The 7358-nt window shown below is 47.7% G+C and overlaps 2 non-coding genes across 2 annotated transcripts; one reads left to right on the plus strand and one right to left on the minus strand.

The window, feature by feature from the left end:
• Positions 1-885: 885 nt before the first annotated feature.
• On the minus strand, positions 886-1076 carry LOC130878910 (U2 spliceosomal RNA). Its single transcript, XR_009057522.1, has one exon. It is a non-coding gene; the product is annotated as a U2 spliceosomal RNA (small nuclear RNA).
• Positions 1077-6427: 5351 nt separating this feature from the next.
• On the plus strand, positions 6428-6618 carry LOC130878906 (U2 spliceosomal RNA). Its single transcript, XR_009057519.1, has one exon. It is a non-coding gene; the product is annotated as a U2 spliceosomal RNA (small nuclear RNA).
• Positions 6619-7358: the final 740 nt, after the last annotated feature.

Consider the following 7358-nt stretch of genomic DNA (forward strand, 5'->3'; position numbering starts at 1 on the left):
ACCTTTCAACAGTAAGTTTCTGTTGTGTTGTTGTTTTTCCGAGACAAGGTTTCTTTGTAGTTTTGGAGCTTGTCCTGGAACTAGCTCTTGTAGACCAGGCTGGCCTCGAACTTACAGATCTGCCTCCGTAGTGCTGGAATTAAAGGCGTGCGCCACCACCACCGCCCGGAAAGTTTCTGTTTCTTAAGCTTGCAAACTTTTCTAACTACACCGAACTTGTGACAATATGTCCACCCCTTCTTGCCTTGCTAAACTCCTTAACCTGTGAGGTTATGATTGCTTTTAGGAAAATGTCTTCCCAGATAACTTTGATTCCTCCCCTTCCACATGATAAATTCTTTTTCTTTCTCTTTTGTTTTACTTTTTTTTTTTCCTTTTTTTTGGGGGGGGGGGCAGGGTTTCTGGAGATTTGGAGCCTGTCCAGTAACTCACTCTTTGGGTTTTTTTTTGTGTGTGTTTTTGTTTTTCGAGACAGGGTTTCTCTGTGGCTTTGGAGCCTGTCCTGGAACTCCCTTTGTAGGCGGAACTCACAGAGATCCGCCTGGCTCTGTCTCTACAATGGGTTTTGGATAACCGAATATAGTAAGAACCTATCCCAATCAAGGGTCCCAATGAAATGTGGGAGACCAGAACTTTTAAATACAAATAGCCAAGAGCTTAAACTCAGAATAAAGTTAAATAATACAAGCAGTGTAAAAAGTATATTAACTGAAAAGCAGTGGATGTAAAGGGACCCAAACAAGATACCAATAGAAAACTAAAAAGACGGGGGAAAACTCAGTAAGCATACCGAACTCATTAAGCCTAGCAAATTTTTGCAGCCATGGAAAGAAATAGGGAAAAAGAGAAGATGATCTTTCTTTAGAACCAGAGCAGATGTCCCCGAGGGGGTGCACCGTTCCTGGAGGTACTGCAATACCAGGTCGATGCGTGGAGTGGACGGAGCAAGCTCCTATTCCAACTCCTAGTTCCAAAAATCCATTTAATATATTGTCCTCGGATAGAGGACGTATCAGATATTAAACTGATAAGAACAGATACTACACTTGATCTTAGCCAAAAGGCCGAGAAGCGATAACTCTACCGACACACGCGCCCGCTACACTCACCTGCGCGCACACATTCACATCGCGGTCGCCCACGCTCACGCGCCCGCGGACACGCGCCCGACATCGACTCTCCTGCTCTATCCTCACCACCGCCTCGTCTCCGGGGAAACCCTGTGGGATCAGCGTGGGCCGAGGAGTTTTCGTTGTCCTTTTCGCTCCCAGACTTCCTGGGAGCCGCGGACACGGCCTCATTTGCATGCCCCGCCCAGCGCGCATGCCATCTCTGCTGCGCGGCACAGCGTTGCCCGAACGCCAGCCCTTCTGCCCGATTCTTAATATTTCAGAGTTGACGGTACCCACAAGGGGGTCCCTGCCCGCCCCATATCTAGTCCATTGGGCATCTCGTTTGGCCCCGAGATGAGATCCGCGGCTGAGAGGAGGGGACCTCCCGGGGGAAGGCGCGTGCTGATCCGCTCAAGGGGTGGGCGTAGCCTTGGACGTGGGCCCTTGGAATTTCAGCTCTTTTTGCTGTAAACGTGGCTCTCTGGGATTACACACACACACACACACACACACACACACCGCCGCCGCCGCTCTTCGTTCCTTTCTTTCCTTGTTTATCTTGTTTTCAGGTGGAAACCCAGACCTGAAACTCTCGGTGATCTTCTTGCCTCAGCCTGGCCCAACAGCCCCGTTACCTGTCTCTGCATCCCTGGCTTTCTCAGTACTTGTTATGTCGACCAAGCTGACCTCAAACTCACAGAGATCTGCCTGGCCCTACCTCCCTAGAGGCATAGTTCCTTTTAAAAAAAAGCGAACTAAAACCCACTTTGGATTGAGCTTTATCGTGCAGACCCGTATACAACGCCACAGGCTGCTCCATAGGAGGACCCAGTGTTCCAGGCTGTGCAGTGAATGACCATAAGCAACTAAAGGAACACTTTTGGGCAGGAATACCTTTTGGACCAGCGTCTATGCCTGGACTCTCTTCCTAATCCCTACTTCAGACATCCTGGTACTTTAGTGAATGAGGAGAAAAGCACCAGTGTATTCTAAGTGTAATCCTAGTTCTTGGCCGACTGAGGCAGTCGTATACTTGAAAGAAAAAAAAACCTGTGTGTGTGAGTGTGTGTCCGTGCATGAGTAGCTGGTTGCCTGGCATGCGTATGTGCAAAGACATGCATTGGTCCCCAGCATCACAAAATCCAGCCTCGTGTCGCATACCTGCAATTGAAGTACTCCGGGGAGTTTAAGTGTGTGTGTGTGTGTGGGGGGGGGTGTCAGAAATGCCAATGTCAAGCTGGGCGGTGATGGCACACTGGGGGGAGGCAGAGGCAGGTGGATCTCTGTGAGTTCAAGGCCAGTCTGGTCTACAGAGTTAGTTTTAGTACGGCTACGGCTGTTACACAGAGAAACCCTGTCTCAAAATACCGAAAAGAAGAAGAAAAGAAAGAAAAATGCCAAGGTAATTTTTGGCTGTATAATGAGTTTGAGATCCTTTTTGGCTGTATAATGAGTTTGAGATTCTTCTGGCATACACGAGCAAGCAAAAGAGAGAAGGAGGCAGGGCTGTAGATCCCTGATTGAGCGATTCAGCAAGGAAAGGAGCCTAGATTCAGCGGTCAGTCACAAACCAACAAGTCCATGTTGGGCAAATGCTGAGAGGTACTGGCGCAAGAGGCCATGGGAATGTACAACAACAGCAACAATTAGTGTTTAACAGTTGACCCACCAGGTGTATGATCCTGATGGGAGAGCCCCACCTGGCAAGGCTGGGGGGGTCACTGGCTGTCTGTAATTTTTTTCATGAACCCCTTCATTTTTTCCCCTGAGAACTTCATTTCTTCCCTAAGAACAGCTTTGGGTGTATCCCAATGCTTGTGTGTTTATCTCGTGTAAATCTTCCATTTATTGGGCACACGTAGCTGTGGATGGCCAGGAGAATGATCATAGGGTAAACAAGAAGATGGACGTAGGATTCTCAGTTACAAAGACAGCCTTTACACAGACAGCTAATTTTGGACTTAAGAATAGATTCCAAGCAGGCTGGTTGCCCCTAGGGAATCCACAAGGTCATTTTCCCAGGTGTTTTACTGATTCAAGGTCAGAGCTTGAAGCAATTTTAGTCTGCGTGTTCTCTACCGCTCAATGTCAAGCTGATTAATTGTTATTGTTAAGTCTTGATTTCCAGTGTCAATTTCTGTCTGGGAAAGAGCTACGTGGATGGTCAGTGCGACATTCCTAGCCTGAGAAAACTACATGGCACAGCAGCAGCCGTGTAGAGAGCAAAAGAGAAGGAGGTGGAGCCCATTAGGAAGCTGTGAGAGGAGGATTTTTTTAACTTTGTTTTGGGGTTTCTCTGTACCTTTGGAGCCTGTCCTGGAACTAGCTCTTAGAGACCAGGCTGACCTCGAACTCACAGAGATCCATCTGCCTCTGCCTCCTGAGTGCTAGGATTCAAGGCGTGTGTTACCACCGTCTAGCTGAGGAGGAACTTTTTAAGAAGCAGTAGTGCCGGGTGGTGGTGGCGCACGCCTTTAATCCCAGCTCTCGGGAGGCAGAGGCAGGCGGATCTCTGTGAGTTCGAGGCCAGCCTGGTCTACAAGAACTAGTTCCAGGACAGGAACCAAAAAAGCTACAGAGAAACCCTGTCTCGAAAATCAAAAAAAAAAAAAAAAAAGAAGAAGCAGTAGTAAAGGAAGTGACTTTAAGATTGTGTGAGCCTTTTTTTCCCCCTAAAGGCCTTTTTAGATAGATAATTTCCCCCTAAACCTTTGTTACTCTAAGGCCTTCTTTTTCTGCCTGCCTCTGCCTTCTGAGTGCTGGGATTAAAGATATGCACCACCACCTCCCAGCTTGCTCTATGAACTTAAAAAGAACTAAATAATTAAAGGCTCATAGCCAGTTAACAACTTCGACATTTCAAATACGATGTCTGAAGATTACATACTTTACACATTACTGTGAATGAAAGGGGGTCTTGGAGTTGGCACAGAACACACTTGGACACCAAATTCTCAACATGAAATTTATTACCCCAGGGGGAAGTGGCATAGTGGTGGAGGGGTCTGGAGGCTGCAGGTGCAGATGGCAGCAAGCAGGGTTTTTGTTTGTTTTCAGGAGTTGGATTTTTAAGGGAAAGAGGAGGAGGCGTGTGCTGGGGTGAAGAGTTACTAAGTCCTGACTGCACATGTTAGCCAGCATAGCCAAATAATGAATTTTGATTGCTGAACCTTGGAGCTCAGTCCCAGGAATGAGTCAGTGGCCAAATAAGGGGATGGACCTTGGGGGCTCGCTTAAGGAATGTGATCTAATGGTTTAGCGGGGAGAAGGTACGGCGAGACTTGCCGGCGCCTTGTTTGCGACATTCAGGCCTGTTAGAGAACTCTTTACGTTACTAATTCCTTTTTCGAAGTCTCCTTCACCATTAGAAAGTGTTGTTGATTCATAAACTTGAACAATACAAATAAAGTCAACATACGATGAGTTATTTATGAGTCTGTTTACTCGTCTTCTCGCGTCAGCGGTGCAAGGCACCAATCCCTGCATTTTCTGATCCTCAGAACCAGATGCAGTTCATAGCATCTGATGGAGGATGGGGAGTGTGCTGGTTATGTGAATAAAAAGTAATTTTAAATGAAATCGGGAGTTTGGAGAATTGACTTGGTGGTTAAGAACCAGTGCTGCAAAAGCCAACAGCTCTTTGCAAATGTCCCCCGAATCTAGCCACTGCTGTCCCCTACGCTGTCACCACTAGGACCCAAGCCTGGTCATGAATAACAACGAGGACATGACTGCTCCCAGGTATGGTTGAGGAGGTTTTACTGTAGCTATAAGGGCGAGTACAGCCAGAAGGATGGGCTGAACATGGCCGGCAGAATAGACCAGGCTAAGAGAGGAGAATGGGAGAGGGAGAGGAACCAGAGGGAGCCAGGAGGACCAGGGGAAATCTAGTAACAGAGCCAAGAGGAAGAGGACCAAGAGAACTCAGAGGGCACGGCAGCCAAAATGGCTGAGCTACACAGGAAGAGAAACTGGGGGGAGGGAAGCAAAACCAAGGGGCTAGAGAGGGTTAGGGTAGGGGATGGAGGGGGCTGGTGAGAGATCCTGAGAGGAACCAGGATTCTCTGACGGGTACTAGTAATGTTGCGAGAGACCGGCAGCCAGTGTGCTTTGCCAGTATGTTTCATAGGTACCTCAGCACGTTGGAGTTTCTTTGAGATCAGTCTTAGGAAGAAACAATCAAGCACCTTCTCCCCCCAGCCCCCACCTGGTTTTCTCTTTAGGCTAGTCTGGGTGTTTGTTCTATTGAGGTCTTGTTCATCCAACCAGCCCCCAACCCTTTTTTACCTTCTTGCCTTCTTCCATAGCCTCTCCCAGGAGACTAGCCCTTGTTGATCTAATGTGTAGTGTTCTGCCTGCACGTCAGAAGAGGGCACCAGATCTCATTGTAGGTGGTTGCCGGGAATCACGACCTCTGGAGGCGCAGCTTTTAACTTAACCCTGAGCCATCTCTTGAGCCTCATCTTGGCTTTTTAGGTCCTTTCTCGCTGCAGCCCACTCTGCTGACTGTTGGTGCCGTCCCTTGAGCATGTCAGCTGCAGCTCTGCGTTTTCAGGCTCCTCCTAGGATTTAACTCTTGAGGCACTGGAGCTCGAAGCTGCAATAATAGCACTAAGGAGGCTGAGACGGGAAGGTTGCAGAAGTTCCAGTCTAGTGAGACACGTTTCAAAACAACAAAATCTAACAGCCAAAGTAAGAAATACGTAACAAATAAATAGAAAGGATGGAATTTTAAGGGTCTCTTTCCCCAAGGGTCCGTGCCCCCCTTGGCCTGGTATGAGTAACTTGCATAACTGGGGGACTGGATTGTGACCACTGGCACCCTCCCCAACTGATTGATGATTGCATCTTTTTATAGAAAAGGCTCCTGGGCCCAGATAATAAAGGTAGAGAGAGAGAAAAAAGGGAAGGAAGTGGGAGAGAGTAAAGACCTCCTGTGGCCCTCAATCCTGTAACTGAAGCTTTGAAAAGAGCCTGGCAGAGCTTTGGGTCTGTGGATCTGACACAGCGGACTGGAGGAAGGAGCCGTCCTACTTGCTTCCGGCTACGAGCAAGTCCAGTGACTGCTGTGCGCTGGGCGGAGCATGCAAATGAGGCCGTGGCCGCGGCTCCCAGGAACTCTGGGAGCAAAAAGAGCATCAAAAACTCATTGACCCACGCTGATCCCACAGGATTTCCCCAGAAATGAGGCGGTGGTCAGGATAGAGGAAAAGAGTCGGTGTCGGGCGCGTGTCCACGGGCGCGTGAGCGTGGGGGACCGCGATGTGAATGTGTGCGCGCAGGTGAGTGTAGCGGGCGCGTGTGTCGGTAGGGTTATCGCTTCTCGGCCTTTTGGCTAAGATCAAGTGTAGTATCTGTTCTTATCAGTTTAATATCTGATACGTCCTCTATCCGAGGACAATATATTAAATGGATTTTTGGAACTAGGAGTTGGAATAGGAGCTTGCTCCGTCCACTCCACGCATCGACCTGGTATTGCAGTACCTCCAGGAACGGTGCACCCCTTCGGGGACATGAGATGGTTTAAAATAAGACTAATTGGCTTATAGTTCTTGACTAGCTTTTATTCAAGGTTATCCTTAGCAAGCTATATAATCAGCCCAGGTTGTCTTCGTAGATGTAGTTAGCATCTACTAACTAACTAGTTAGAACCTGTGTTCTCCTTTTTATCTTCAGTCTAATGTTACCAACAGCTACTTAGTTAATCGTTATGGGTTAAATGAAGCTTATGCTAAGGTCTCTTTTGTTTGGGCTGTCTTTTTAATTTTTTTTTTTTTTTGTTTTTGTTTTTGTTTTTCGAGACAGGGTTGCTCTGTGGCTTTGGAGCATGTCCTGGAACTAGCTCTTGTAGACCAAGCTGGTCTCGAACTCTGCCTCTGCCTCCCGAGTGCTGGGATTAAAGGCGTGCGCCACCATTGTTAAATTTATTTTTTGATAGAGTCCTCTTTATTTGGATTTTCAAACAATGAAAGCTTTTAACGAATACAACTAGGTACTTGAAATAGCACAGAAAATTTAAGCCGGGCGGTGGTGGCGCATGCCTTTAATCCCCGCAGTCGGGAGGCAGAGGCAGGTGGACTCTGTGAGTTCGAGACCAGCCTGGTCTACAGAGCTAGTTCCAGGACAGGCTCCAAAGCCAGAGAGAAACCCTGTCTCGAAAAACCAAAAAAAAAAAAAAAAAAAAAAAAAGCAAAAAGAAAATTTAAAAACCTCTGAACCATACAAGCCGGGTGTGGATTGAAGTGG

The sequence above is a fragment of the Chionomys nivalis genome, chromosome 7, assembly GCF_950005125.1.
Source record: "Chionomys nivalis chromosome 7, mChiNiv1.1, whole genome shotgun sequence".
In the NCBI taxonomy this organism is placed as follows: domain Eukaryota; kingdom Metazoa; phylum Chordata; class Mammalia; order Rodentia; family Cricetidae; genus Chionomys; species Chionomys nivalis.